At 33.2% G+C, this 14,586-nt stretch overlaps 2 protein-coding genes across 7 annotated transcripts in view; one reads left to right on the top strand and one right to left on the bottom strand.

Moving 5' to 3' along the window:
- Positions 1-3,689, bottom strand: part of LOC143222060 (neurotactin-like) — a 41,838-nt gene extending 38,149 nt beyond the window's left edge. The window contains exon 1 of the mRNA XM_076447915.1: positions 3,630-3,689. The gene's annotated coding sequence lies outside the window, so the exon portion shown is untranslated. The remainder of the gene's footprint in view (positions 1-3,629) is intronic.
- A 7,459-nt stretch (positions 3,690-11,148) lies between these two features.
- Positions 11,149-14,586, top strand: part of LOC143222059 (histone-lysine N-methyltransferase KMT5B-like) — a 45,484-nt gene continuing 42,046 nt past the window's right edge. For 2 of the 6 annotated variants that reach the window (XM_076447909.1, XM_076447913.1), the window contains exon 1: positions 12,582-12,807. The gene's annotated coding sequence lies outside the window, so the exon portion shown is untranslated. Of the gene's footprint in view, positions 11,258-12,581; positions 12,808-14,586 lie in introns of those variants that run through there. The other 4 variants (XM_076447911.1, XM_076447914.1, XM_076447912.1 and 1 more) reach the window with 3 other exon arrangements.

Here is a 14,586-nt window from a genome sequence, read left to right as displayed (position 1 = left end):
AGTCCTTAGTCCTTAACCCTAATCAGTATCAATATGAATTCCTTAGAAAATACCATTTTAAACATAATTCTAATCAGTATTAATGTAAATAAATCCTTAGTCAATACAAACTAGACAAGGTTCTAATCGGTATCAATGTGAGGAAGTCCTAATCAGTATCGATATAAAAAATACTAGTAAAAACAAAGTCAAAATTAATTTTAGTCAATAACAATCTCACCAAAATCATAATCATTATCAATGTAAACAAACCCTAAGTCAAAATAAATCTTAATAAAGTGGTACTTTAGTCCTTAATCATTATAAAACTGAGTAGAATCCCAGTCAGTATTAATGTGAACAAATCCTTAGTCTTTTGTGTGTTTGTTTTGGAATTTCGCACAAAGCTACTTGAGGGGTATCTGTGCTAGTCGTCCCTAATTTAGCAGTGTAAGACTAGAGGGAAGGCAGCTAGTCATCACCACTCACCGCCAACTCTTGGGCTACTCTTTTACCAACGAATAGTGGGATTGACCGTCACATTATAACGCCCCTACGTCTGGGAGGGCGAGCATGTTTGGTGCGAACCCGCGACCCTCAGATTACGAAGCGCACGCCTTAACGCGCTAGACCATAATCCTTAGTCAATACCATTCTAAACATAAAACCTAGATAGTTTCCACTTGAACAAATTATTAGTTAATACCAAAATGTTGGCTATCATCAACATGATCAGGTTCTAAGTCAATTAGTATAAATCTAATTAAAACCATAATCAGTAAAATGTGACAAATCCTTAATGAATATCAATGTAAACAAAATCCTAGTCAGTATCAATTTAAACAAATCCTAATCACTATTAATGTAAAATATTCTTCAGTTAATTGGCTTTGAACAGAATTGTAGTCAATATGAAAGTGAACAAATATTTAGTCAAAATTAACGTAAACTAAAATCTAATCACCATCAATGTGAAAAATCCTTATTTAATATCAATCTAAACAAATTTTTAGTAAGTTTCAACGTGAACAAATTATTAGTTCATGCTAAACAAACTCCTAGTTAGCATCAATGTGAACATGTCTTAGTCAATCTAAACAAAAATCTTATTTAGTATGAATGTGAAGAAGTGTTTTGTCGATATCAATGTAAACAAAATCCTAATCAGTATCAATGTGAACAAGTCCTCAGTGAGTATTAATGGGGCCCGGCATGGCCTAGCGCATTAAGGCATGCGCTTCGTAATCTGAGGGTCGCGGGTTTGCGCCCGAGTCGCGCCAAACATGCTCGCCCTCCCAGCCATGGGGGCGTTATATGTTACGGTCAATCCCACTATTCGTTAAGAAATCCAATTTCATGTTCTAAAGTATTCTTAACCTGAAAATGACCTAAGATCGAAAAGTTGTTCTGTACTTTATTCTAATTAAAGTTTCAATACCTATACAAGCCTTTTATATAATACATTTTTACTTCATGTGTGTTTCTCGTCATCATGAATCAAATTTTATATCAGTTTTACAAAACTCAATTTGTCTGTGACATAAACTCCTCCTCGTACAACTTCTATTAATTCTACATACTTTAGAGGTGTTTCAATATTCTCTTAAAATTTTACATATAATTTGAACTGTATTCACATATTCTTGTTCCCAATGGCACAGGCGTATGTCTGTGAGCTTACAACGCTTGAAACCTGGTTTCGAAACCCGTGGTGAGCATAATACAGATAACCCATTGTGTAGTTTTATGCTTAACTTCAAACAAACACATGTTCTTACATGATCAAAATTCTACATACAGTTTGAGCTGTGAAAACACTTTCTTACGTGATCAAAATTTTACATACAATTTTTGTTTATTTTAAGTTTGTTGCAAAGCTACACGAGGGCTATCTGCTCTAGCCGTTCTTAATTTAGCAGTGTAAGGCTAGAGGGAAGGCAACTAGTCAACACCACCCATGGCCAACTCTTGGGCTACTTTCTTATCAACGAATAGTGGGATTGACCAAACATTATAACACTCCCACGGCTGATAGGGCGATTATGTTTGTTGTGAATCAGATTCGAATTCGAGACCATCAGATTAGAAGTCGAGCGCCTTAACCACCTGGTCATGCCAGGTTTTACATGCAATATGATTTGCGATAACACATTCTTACGGGATTTTATCTTTTATTCTAAAAACATGTAATTCATTAGCATGTTATGCAACATTAATCATTAAAAATTGACAATTATCAAATATAGCTTCCTAGTGTTAAGTTTGACAGATTTAACGCCTAAAACCGAGTTTCAATATTCATGGTGGGCACAGCATAGAGCTCATTATGTAGCTGGTGCTTAAATAAAAACTAACTTGCTAAATATAAAGAATTTGTAAATTACCTGTTGATAATTGTTCAGTTTTTAGCATCACGGATTATTTTCACATTCTAAAGTCATCTTTTGAGCGAACAGATATCTATTCACGTTTCTTTTTGTGTTTCGGAGCGGAGATAGATGGATTTTGTTTTTGTCTTTTTTGGTGATTTTTCCAATACAGTTTTACCTTCTATAGAACAGGTTAACATAACCACCTGCTAGGGCAAAATATGGAAGTGAAATCATCTTATCAAGCTTACTTATAAAGCCCGCATGTAGTATCCATCAGTTGTCTTATATGAGAAGAGCACAAATCATAACAAGTACAAGACCCATTAAACTAATGGACAGAAGTGTCCGAAAATTTTAGGGTCCGTTTTAAATAACTTTCTAAAATTAATGATAACCAGTTTGACAGTGTTTTCATTATTATTAATACCTAACATAAGACAATGATGTCTGCCATGACTGCCTAGCTTTTTTAAAAAGTGTGGAGAGGTATGTGGTGTGGGGATAAAAGCTAAGTGAATCTAACATGGTTGTTAATAATAGCATCTGTACAGTAACTGAAAAAGTGCCCCTTCTGTCCTATGTATTAGGCGTGTATAATGTCTACATTTCATCCAAATGTTCATCGATATCATAAATAATGAATTCAGCTGTGTTTTAGGTGCATTTAACAACATTTACGATATTAGTTTTTAGTCTGTTTGCTGTCTGTTTGTTTTGTCTATTAACATATACTGTTTAAATAAATTACGAAACTATTTGACTCTCATTTAATTCAATCAGTTGTTAGTCAGTTTGCTAAGCCTAAAAATGTTATAGAAATACATATATATATACATACACTCGTAGCTAAATTACAAAATTTAGAATCACTTTCAAAGATGTGAATACATCCTTATTAGAAGAGCAAGTTGCTAGGAAATCTGCAATAACAAGTTATTATCCCTAATCAAAGTTTGTTTAAACTACTACATGAATCATTAATACTCATAAGCATTTCACTCTAAATAAAAACAACAATTGCATATACTATACATTTCGCGGAGAGTTCAAAATATTCTATAATCCACATTTATACTTAATACTATAAAGTTATTTCTGAAATATTACATTCTTGTAAAAGTTTCAGGAAACATTCATAACATTATATAATAAAAAGGAAAATATTTAAAACATTTTATTATTGAAAGAAATATCAGACAAAAGTTTTGTGTAAATAACGCTGTAACAAACAGCTTAAATTAGAGATATTTACAAGTTAGTATGTTGTGAAGAACTTACCTGTCAATAAAAGTCCAAAGCTGGTGTAAAGTCAACTTCCACTCTTCTGTAACACAGTTGACGAAGCAAATGCTCCCAGTCTGTGACATGACACTCTGAGCGTAAACTCTCATCTTTCTGCCATCTAGTGGTTACTGTCAACAGCACATCAAATACCGTGATTAGTGTATGCACTCCTATTTACATAAGAAATGCTTATACGTAAATATTATATTTATGTGTTTGTTTTTCTGTCAAATTTATACTATTCTTTTGTTTTTAGGAATACCGATTTTGCAAATTTTAAAATATTCTGCACAGACAATATTTTTAAATGTTGGAAACAAGAGTAATTTTCACGCAGAAAAAAAGTGAACAATAAAATTTCCATTAAAAGCTCGCACTCTAATTACGACGTAGTTTAATGATTTATACCATATTTATGCTTAAGTGTTCTATGAACACTTGATGGTTACAGTTTCCACCGAACACTAAATACGAATCACTTGATGGCTATAATTAAGATATATATATATATACATGTATATATATATATATATATATATATATATATAGTAAGTGTAATGCATTATAGCTAGCACTAGAAAATGTTCATTGAAATCATGTACCTGAAGCAGCCTGAAATATCATCAAACATACTTATAAAGTTTTTAAACTGTTGCCACAAAATCAACTGCTGAAGTACCAAGCTCAACTTCACACACAAGCATGTTGATTAAAATAAAAAAAAAATCTGATATCAACGCTTTAAGTATGTTCATGATAAGCATCATGCTTCTGAATTGTTTAATACGTAGTCAAAGAAATCACCAAAGAAAGTGTTGTGTCTGAGTTGAAGAAAATGTTAAAAATTGTTTAACTCTGTGTCCCCCCTCCAGTGGCACAGCAGCATGTCTGCAGACTTACAACGCTAAAAACTGGGTTTTGATACCAGTGTTGGGCAGAGCACAGATAGTCCATTGTGTAGCTTTGTGTTCAACTTCAAACAAACTGTAAGCTTGTGTATAATCCTTACACTTACATATAACTAAACAGTCACTCACTTTTTAAATTTCCGGGCATGTCTACGACACAAACTCAGAACTGATTGATTAGTCCAGATATCACACAGAGGTTGGGTCAATATTGGCTAATGATTGGTTCATTGGTATGTCGTTAGCCTAGCGCTCCGGTAAAGTTGCTACAAAAAAAAAAACAAACTGATTGAAATATTAGCTTATTGATTAATATTATATAAGCAAATGCACATGAAGGTAAATCTATGGAAGTAAAGAGGTTTAGGCATTTAAATGCTAATTTCCCCTTACTATAATCGCTATTAAAATATTTTCATTTTACGAAATGACATAGTATTGTGAAAAAAGAAAACTTAAAAGATAAGAGTTCAAGTTTGAAACATGGAAAATATTAAGGCGGGTAATTTAAACCTTCCATTTATTTGTTTGTGTTAAGCACAAAGTTACACGATGGGCTATCTGTGCTCTGCCAATCACGGGTTTCTAAACCCGGTTTTAGCTTTCTATGTCCGCCGACATACCCCTGTGCCACTGTAAAATTTTGAAATGTGCCAGGAAATTATTTCCGTTACTCTAGAGGTCACTGTTACATGCAACAACAATGCCTTTGTGAGTAAATATACATGTGTCAGTTCTTGAATTAATGGATTTGTATATACAATATCACAAACTTATAATATATGTTAATGGTTTGTTATGTTAAATTAACAGATAAGCTCTGAGCTACAGGTCGTTCATAGTAACAGATAATGTACAACTTTAAGATCATAGTGACTTATCTTACATTCACGGCAAGTACAGATTCATCCTGTACTAGTGCTTTAGATTTTGAAAATGTGAGCTGGGTTTGAATCCCTGTACTCGAGCTGTAGATACATTATAAGAGATAATATGAAAGCCTACTATTCGGTTTGCAAGAAAATATAAAATTGTAGCATTCCTTAACTATTTAACGAACTATATTATTATAAGATATATTTTTAAAATTTCCATTTGGATATTTATTTGCCAGGAAGATCTTCTAATAACATTATGATGATGTAAGCGCCATTTAAGTACCAAAGTGGTATTGAAACTTCAGCTCCTTTTGATGATAGTCTAGAAGAACTGAAAGCATTAGTCAAACAACTAGTAACATATACTCTTCAAAACAAGAAACGCAAAAGGGATATTTTTGTTATTTTAAAGAGAAATATATGTAATAACGTTACAAGCTCAGAGTATGTTAAGGCACTGATTGTCAGACCAAAATGACAATAAAAGTTGTGCACTTTAAAAACGGAAGAAAACATCGGATTTTTCGCCAAAACGCATGCGTGTCCAATAAATTTGTTTGAGAAATGCATGTTTTGCAAGTGCAACATGTGCAAAATCCCTATAAAAGTAACGGGTTCTCGGTTTCCATTGCTCAGCGTTAAGCCACCGACATGCAATACAGTTATACTAAGACTGACTGAAGCACAACGCAACAACGCCATTGGTCGATTGGAAGCAGGCGAATCTCGATCAGATGTTGCCAGAGCTGTGAATGTCCACCCAAGCACCATCACAAGGCTATGGAATCGTCACCAACAACATGGATCAACTCGTGACCGTCCACGATCTGGCAGACCTCGTGTGACCACGCCCGCACAAGATCGCAATATCCGGTTACGTCACCTTCGGGATAAAACCGCCACTGCGACGTCTACTGCCTCAACCATACCAGGGCTGCGTAGGATTTCCGATCAGACCGTACGCAACCGTCTACGAGATTCTTAGGCCCCATGTGCAACCCATCATGATGAACGTCAACGACGTTTATCAACATGACAACGCCCGTCCTCACACAGCCCGACTCACCACTGTCTTCTTGGGACACCACAACATCAACGTTCTTCCCTGGCCCTCCAGATCACCATATTTAAACCCCATCGAACATCTTTGGAACGAGTTGGACCGACGTCTGCGACGGCGACAACTTGAACCGCAGACTCTACCTCAGCTTGCAGCAGCTTCGCAGGCTGAGTGGACAGCCATTCCACAGGATGTGATTCGTCATCTCATCGCTTTCATGGGCAGGAGATGCCAAGCAGTTATTGATGCTCACGGGGGGCATACTCGTTATTGACGTTGAATGACGTTAAACTTCACCTAGTGAGCGTGGACTTCGCCTTTGCAGACTTTGGATGTTCAGCAGTGAATGTGCAAAGTTTTACACATGTCATACAGAACTACCCGGAATAAACTTGTTAACAATTTGTCTCATATTTTACCTTTTGCATTTCTTTTTTTTTTGAAGAGTATAATACGAAGAAAACAAACCATAAGACAACAGGTCTCGCAAGCGTAACTTGAGAGAACATATTTTCAAGAACTAAAGGCCATATGGAACAAAAACTCCTTCCAAAGGACGTCAGAAAAGGGACCTTCTATAAATGAGGGACACATGGTCATTACAGTCAAGACGGTGAGAAATCAACAGATGCTAATATGCCAAGGGGCTAATACCTTAAATGTGAGTTTATTAGTCCACCCTAATTAAAAGAAAATAGGAATTAGATATATTTCTGAGGCAAATCCAGGTGAAATTGTTCTACTCGCTATGAATGATGTAACATGGTATCTATTTAAATAAACCATTTACTATTTTATAGATTTACTGATGAGAAATATTGCAGTTGATCAGCACTGCTTGGTAATGAAAGGTGGGAACTTGCCACTAGAAATAAAGAAAGAAGGTGGATTGATGTAAACAGCAAGTGAACAGCAAGAAGAAAGTCGAAAATTACCACTATTGTAGAAATCTTCTCTACACCTTATGATGTGTGGAAAATTGAGGAGGAGTTCACGCAGTGTCGAAATAGGTAGAGTTAACTTTTTAGTGGTCGTAGATTGGCCTTAATTAAAATGTTTTTAATTGCGTTCCTATTTTAAAATTGTGTAGTATTTTAACAGAGAGGGCATATTTGTTCCATCAAGAAGTGATTCAAACAAATGCTTCACAATATCCTGAAAGATCTATGATTGGAAGAATTCCCTAGTTCTGAAATTTAAAGACGTTATTGCTAGGATCACGAACCCAACAAACCATAAAACATATGTCAAGTCTGGATTTGAAGCTGTATAGGAATTACATCCACAGCAAAGAACATCAGGAGTAATCGCCTTTAAGGCCATGTTTAAAAAGTTCGATATCTTATCTTCAATTAAAGACAGCTTACTATCTCACTTACAAGAACTGTTTAACTAAAACTGTGGATGTCTATCAGTTGATGAACCCCATAGTTTGCATGACTTGGGCTAAACAAATGGGACATATCATAAAATTGCGATATGCGGTTTTCCACCTTATATAGCAATGTACAATTATTCCAAATAGTTTTCACATTGTCTTGGCATCAACATATAGTTCAAATTGCTAAAATTATCTTGTTCTAACTTCTTTACCCTTTATTCATTAGTATTTGGTGCCAATTTTCCCCAAAGAATTATCTCCGTGATCCAAATAAAATCCAAAATAAACATTTTAGTACTAAATATCATATTTTTGCCAGTTGGCCAATGCTATCAGGAAATAGTATATGTAGAAACGGCTGGTATGGATAGAGAAAGCACTATGTAGAGGAGCGAACAACGTTTCTTTGGCCATCGTCAGGTTCACAAAGAAAGAAAGAGGTAACTGACCGATAGCTGGCCACATGCTTGAAGGCGGTTGTGTAATTAAGTGTAGGAATGTAGAGGGCGTGCTTAGATGTTGGATATATTTATTAATGTAGATAGAAAAGTGTTCCTTTGTTAGCTCTTTCTTTCTTTGTGAACCTAACAATGACTGAAGAAGGTCAAAACATTGTTCGCTCTTTTGCATAGTGCTTTCACAACTCATATCAGCCGTTTTTACATATATCATTTTCTCTTCAAGTGGGTTTTCTCATCATCACAGATTATCAGGAAGTAGATGTCATGAGGTAGTACCGTCCACTGGACAAAAAAAAAGCAAGTTAATATTTTGGATGTAAGTGCTCTTTTTTTGTTTAATAATGTTTAACTTTTAACATGACTAGTTCAGCAAAGATTTTTAGAGACGGAAAGCTGGCTAACAATTCACTAATCCAGAAAAGGTGATAGTCTACTTGTCTTTGTAGGTATATACTCTTTTGTTTGTCCTGTGTCTAATCTAAAGATTGTTTTCATTGTCATTTAAATATACCCAGTATGCTTATTTCTAAAGCAACTTAAGATTCAGTCAAGCTATGAACTAAAGAATGCTCCCCTTATTTCTTTATCTAGTCTATTGTTATTTGCAGGTTTGTCTGTGTGATACTTGTTAGAAATCTTTTTACCTGGAAATACTACAAGGCTGACACTTAAGATACAGCTTTAATACGCCATATTTGCTATGTATCTTCAACACGTAAAACAAGCTGGGGTTTTCAAAGGGATAGAAGGCAAAATGAACAAGGAATAATATAACCGAGTACTAATCCATGAGCATCACCTATTGTACTTGTGAAGAAGAAAGACATGTTCAAAAGGTTGTGTTAGATCTTGTACAAATATTAGATTCACCCTATCCACCCAAGGATTTTTTACTGCACATGACACAAAGTTTTAATCTTTCATTCAGAATTTTGTTAAACTACTTTTTGTTTATGTTATACCAATTAGAATAGAATAAAATCTTAGCTAATAATCCATATTTTAATAGTATAATAGTGTAAGTTTTAAGTTCTTATTTGTACAAGGCAATACATAACAAAATCCCGAATTTCCTCTAGTGTGACACACGTGACACATTTTCTCTTCGAATGTTATCATCCTATTTTATCACCACCCTTTGAAATAATACAAAATTTAACGTAAATTATTGTCTATAAAATTGCCATAAAAATATAAAAATAAGACACCTCCTGTCACATCATCCTCGCTTTCACAATTTGTTTATAATTAGTTATTACCTTTAATTATATATTATCTATAACCAATAAAAACTCAATATTTTTATTATCAAATGACGTATTGAACGTTATGAACGGTTAAACGTCGATTCTTATCTGAGTGGGGAAATCTTTACTGTGAAAATATTAACAGCTATTTTGGATGAATTTGTAACGATTGTTGTTGCAGAGTTAGAAAACTAGAAATTGTTTGAGAGATAACGGAATTTCTCTATTTTTTGCTTGATATCAGTGTATATTCTTTTAATCATTGGCCAGGTGGGTTAAGTCGTTTGACTCGTAATCTGTGGGTCGCGGGTTCGAATCCCCCTCGCACTAAACATGCTCGCCCTTTCAGCCGTGGGGGCGTTATAATGTGACGTTCAATCCCACTATGCGTTGGTAAAAGAGTAGCCCAAGAGTTGCCGGTGGGTGGTGATGACTAGCTTCCTTTTCTCTAGTCTTAGACTGCTAAATTAAGGACGGCTAGCGCAGATAGCCCAAGAGTAGCTTTGCGCGAAATTCAAAACAAATTCAAAACTTTTAAACATTATTTGAGTAAGTAAAAATTATTAATTATAATAGTACGAGTACTGTAAAAATTAGGGTTAACTCTCTTATACAATCGGAATCAAGAAGAACTTGATAGGTATTTTATTTCTTGTTTATTCTTTATGTATAGTTATAAAAGCAACTAAAATGTTAAATAATGACATTTTAGGTTAGTTAAAATGTTTCACGAGGCATACACGCGAGTTGCTTGTCCTAGTTGTAGTAACTGGTAGGTAATGCAATTCGATAGCGTAACACGAGCTGACGTTCACCTAGTGATTTACAACTTACGTGTGCGGACAGTAGTCACGACAGTTGGTATGGGTATTAAAACTTTTATTAAAATAAAGCAGAGAACAACGTTTCGACCTTTCTGGGTCATCTTCAGGTTTTGAGATACATTTTTACTTCTAATGAGTTTCTCGTCATAACTAAGTAATTTGTTACGCTTCAAAGGTTTGTCACGGTTCAAACAATATATATAACATTTAATTATAAATAGAAGTGTAATGTTATGAAATTAGAGTTAGCTCTAATTAGGATAAACAAATTGGGTTTTATATTACCATATGAAGTAATTACAGAAAAAAAGGATAAGTTAGATTTATTTCGATTTTTTTATGGTTACGAAGTTGGACAGATTTACCGATCCAGTTTGGAGTCGGAGAAAACAACAACATATAAACTATCAAATTTTACTGGAAACAAAAACGTTTGAAATGTATTTAGGTCTTAAGAATTACAAAAAGGAAATTTGAGATAAGGGAAAGTATTTTTTAATTTTAACATGAAAATTATTTTGCACATGAATTATTTATGAAGAAATTTTTATTTTATTCAAAATATTTTACAAAATTTATTTTTTCATGTTAATTACTTAATATAAATGAAAAAACTGCCAAATTTTGTACAGATATACACTATGTTGAAAGTTGAAAGTTTTTTTTAGATTTAATACTTCTCACGAATACAAAAAGGTAACATGGCTGGTCATATAGGCCCCTTGATGACAGAGTTTAGTAAATTGTTGAGTTAATCAATCAGTATATCACTCAGTTCATTTAGATGTTATTTAGAGAGCTAGATAACGAGTTGCCAGTATGTTTGCTATCAGTCAATTAGCGAAGAAATTCTGCAACTAAGTGTAAGTAAGTTAAGCTCACGTATCATTAGCCTAGAATTTCTGTTGAAATGCTGTTTGTGAAGTTAAGGCTTTTCATTCAGTATCAGGAAACGTAGTCTGCAGCACATATTGATATAAATTAAATCGCCAGTGTTTCATTGTCTGGACTTCACATTATTTTCACGAAATAATACAAAATAACTATTTCAGTGATAGAACACGTTACAACAGTATAATTAATATTAAAATTTGTATTTTTGTCGACACTGTTCGCTTTAGTTACTTAACTGAGGTTCGAGCCGATGATAAAAGAAACGCTCTCTCTTAACGTGATGGTACACACTGGCCCAATATTTGTCTACGATCTGCTTGTTTTGGGGAACAGAAAAACTCGCTTATCACTAACAGTTGTCTTGTACAGTTGAAGTTATTACAGTGTTTTTCTACAAGTCCCTAGCAAATTTAAGATGTTGCACCAAATTTTAGACACTCATTTCACAAATAGGTTCATAAATATTCATGTCAATCAATTTAGCACATTTAATATTAAATCATAGTTCACAACAACGAGAAAGCAGCTGAAACATTACACTGAAGAGAATTTGAAATGGATCTAATTATTTTCATCTGTTTGCGGCCCCCACTAGTACAGCGGTATGTCTACGGATTTACAACGCTAAAATCAGGGGTTCGATTCCCTCGGTGGGCTCAGCAGATAGCCTATGTGGCTTTGCTATAAGAAAAACACAAACACACACATCTGTTTGCTCTTGGGTAGTCTGATACAGTTTGTGATGTTTAATACTACTTGAAAAATTGTTTTGGTAAGTTGAAAAACAAAAGTTTTAAATCCGTAAGAAAGCTTCTATCACTCCTTATTTAGTAAGAGACAGCTCAGTTAATAATAGCGAATTAGCTTACCGCTCTAAATTTAACAGGATAAAATGACTGATTGTTGAATTTCGCGCATAACTAGTCGAAGTCATGAACTAGAAAGAAAGCAGCTAGTCAATACAAACTCGTAGATTATTCGTTTAAGGATTAGAGGGGTTAACCTTAACTTTATAACGTCACCACAACTGAAAAGTTGAATATGTTCGGTGATGGGATTCGATCCAAAGATACACTGTGGAAGCTGAGCGCTCATATTATTAGTCTATAATGAAAAGATACTATGATAAATAAATTCCAGAAAAATTCACAGATGCAGCACGTTCTATTATCGTACAATTAATTTATATCCTTCCAATGAAAATAGAAAGCACTTATTATTTTATGATTTTCAGTAAAATTTGAAAGCATCTTTGAAATATATGTATTGCTTGTGTCAAATCCTATTTAAATATTTCACATATGAGCGGTTTTAATGAATCAGGTAATAAATATTATTCAGCTATACTGGGGTATTGGTACAACAATTATCATAACTGACGTGTTTTGAAAAAAACCACAAACAAACGGATTTAAGTTAGGCCTAAAATAGTGTGTTGATACGTATTGAAGGTATTGTTAGTGAAAGCCTACCGTCATTGTGTTATCAACTGGACAGTGGTTTTAAACTTAAAGCTAAGGTAAGTGATAAATTAGTTTTTGTTCAGGTGAAGATGGCCTTTTAAATATCATATGGTCGGTTTTTGTCGTCCATTATTCATAACCGAATTTTTATTGTATTTTGAATGTCGTATTCTCTACCATTTAGCTTTGCAAATCGGATATAAATTTAACTTCGAAGCTCCTTGGTTTCTTAACTTTTAACGCTTTGTTTGTGATGGAACAACATTGTAAAGTAATGCAATATATATTTGTCACAGTCGTTAATATTTTGTGTGTGTGTGAAGTTATATAAAATAAATTATTTCATATAAAGTTTTTTTTAACATATATGAATACATGTTTTAATTGTTGAGTCAGTTAGAACTTTAAATAGTTAAAAACAAAAGTTTTAAGCTATAAATATCAAAAGCATATTGTGATATATTTCATTTTCCAAACTTATTGAGCATTTTATTAGTATTATAGTGACATTTTAATTTATAGTATTAATACTTCAGTAATAATAATATCAAATTATTGTATTCATTATCTACATAGTACAAAGCTAGTTTTGCAGTAATTGTTTTCCAGGTAGATGTAGATTGAAACAGTAAAATTATTTTAATTTCTTAATACAGAAGTTATAAATGTACAAGATTTTATTTATGAATGTCTTTTGTTTCTTCTATAAGGTGAAATTCATATTTTGTAGGATGCACAAGAGCAAAATCATAGTTATCTAAAATAAATGTGCATTTTCAACTTTATTGGTGTAATTTATAATTTTAAGTTGCAGTGAGAACTTTGTTCTAGGGAAATTCAATTGGTCAGAATTGGGGATAGGGCAGCCCTCTGAAAAGAAAGACTAATATGAAAGCCATAAAATGTTAGTTGTAACTTATCGTGTTAATCAACACTTCACATTAAAATTTTGTTTTACACACACACACACTTGCACCATGTAAAGAAGAAAATAATTTTACAAAGCATAAAGATTAAATGGTCATCTAGTAAATAAATACTTGTATTTTCTTCAACTGGAATCTATTGTCAGTTGAATTATGAATGGCCACTTGTCATCTCTACTTCTGTTATTATATATTCATTTCATCTTGTATTTTGTTCAATACATAATTTTTAGTAATAAAGGCCATACACCAGCTTCTTACTTTAATGTTTTTGACTCATCATTGGATGTAGACACATTTCTCATTGTGTGATAAAAATGGATAGAATGTGTGGAATGGTGTTTAAACATGTTATTTAAAATATGACTGATGTGAAAATTTTAAAGGAGAAAGAAATGTACAGTATATGTGTATGTAGTGTTTGAAATGGTAATTTTTTAAATATATTAACTTCATTAACTGATATTAAACAAATAACATTATTAATACAAGATTATGGATGACAGAAAACCCTTTGGTTTTTAACAGATTTTTCTGTATGTTCATTTTGGAGGAAGAGTAAAGATTTGAGTCTGTCCTTTATAATTTTCATGAAACTGTCTATTCTTCTCTTAAAGAGTATTGAAGATCCTTTTTTTATATAGAGCTTATTATATTTCCAATGTTTATTATTTTCATAAACAAATAGAAAGTGTGAAATGTGTTTCTTAAAGTGATTTATTTATTGATCATTTCTTGACAACATTTTAAAATGCCTGTTTAAATAGTGTGTACACCCCTTGTAAAGTGAGTTATGACATTACAGAACTGTTATCCCAAGACAGTCTCTCACCTGTGTAAATTAAATTCTGTTTTAAATAATAAAATAAATTATTTAAACCAAGCTATCCAAACTTTTCATGATGTGTA

This window comes from Tachypleus tridentatus, chromosome 8 (genome assembly GCF_004210375.1).
Source record: "Tachypleus tridentatus isolate NWPU-2018 chromosome 8, ASM421037v1, whole genome shotgun sequence".
Classification (NCBI taxonomy): Eukaryota; Metazoa; Arthropoda; class Merostomata; order Xiphosura; family Limulidae; genus Tachypleus; species Tachypleus tridentatus.
The sequence above is the reverse complement of the archived record's forward strand: the minus strand, read 5'-3'. Positions and strand labels throughout refer to the sequence as shown.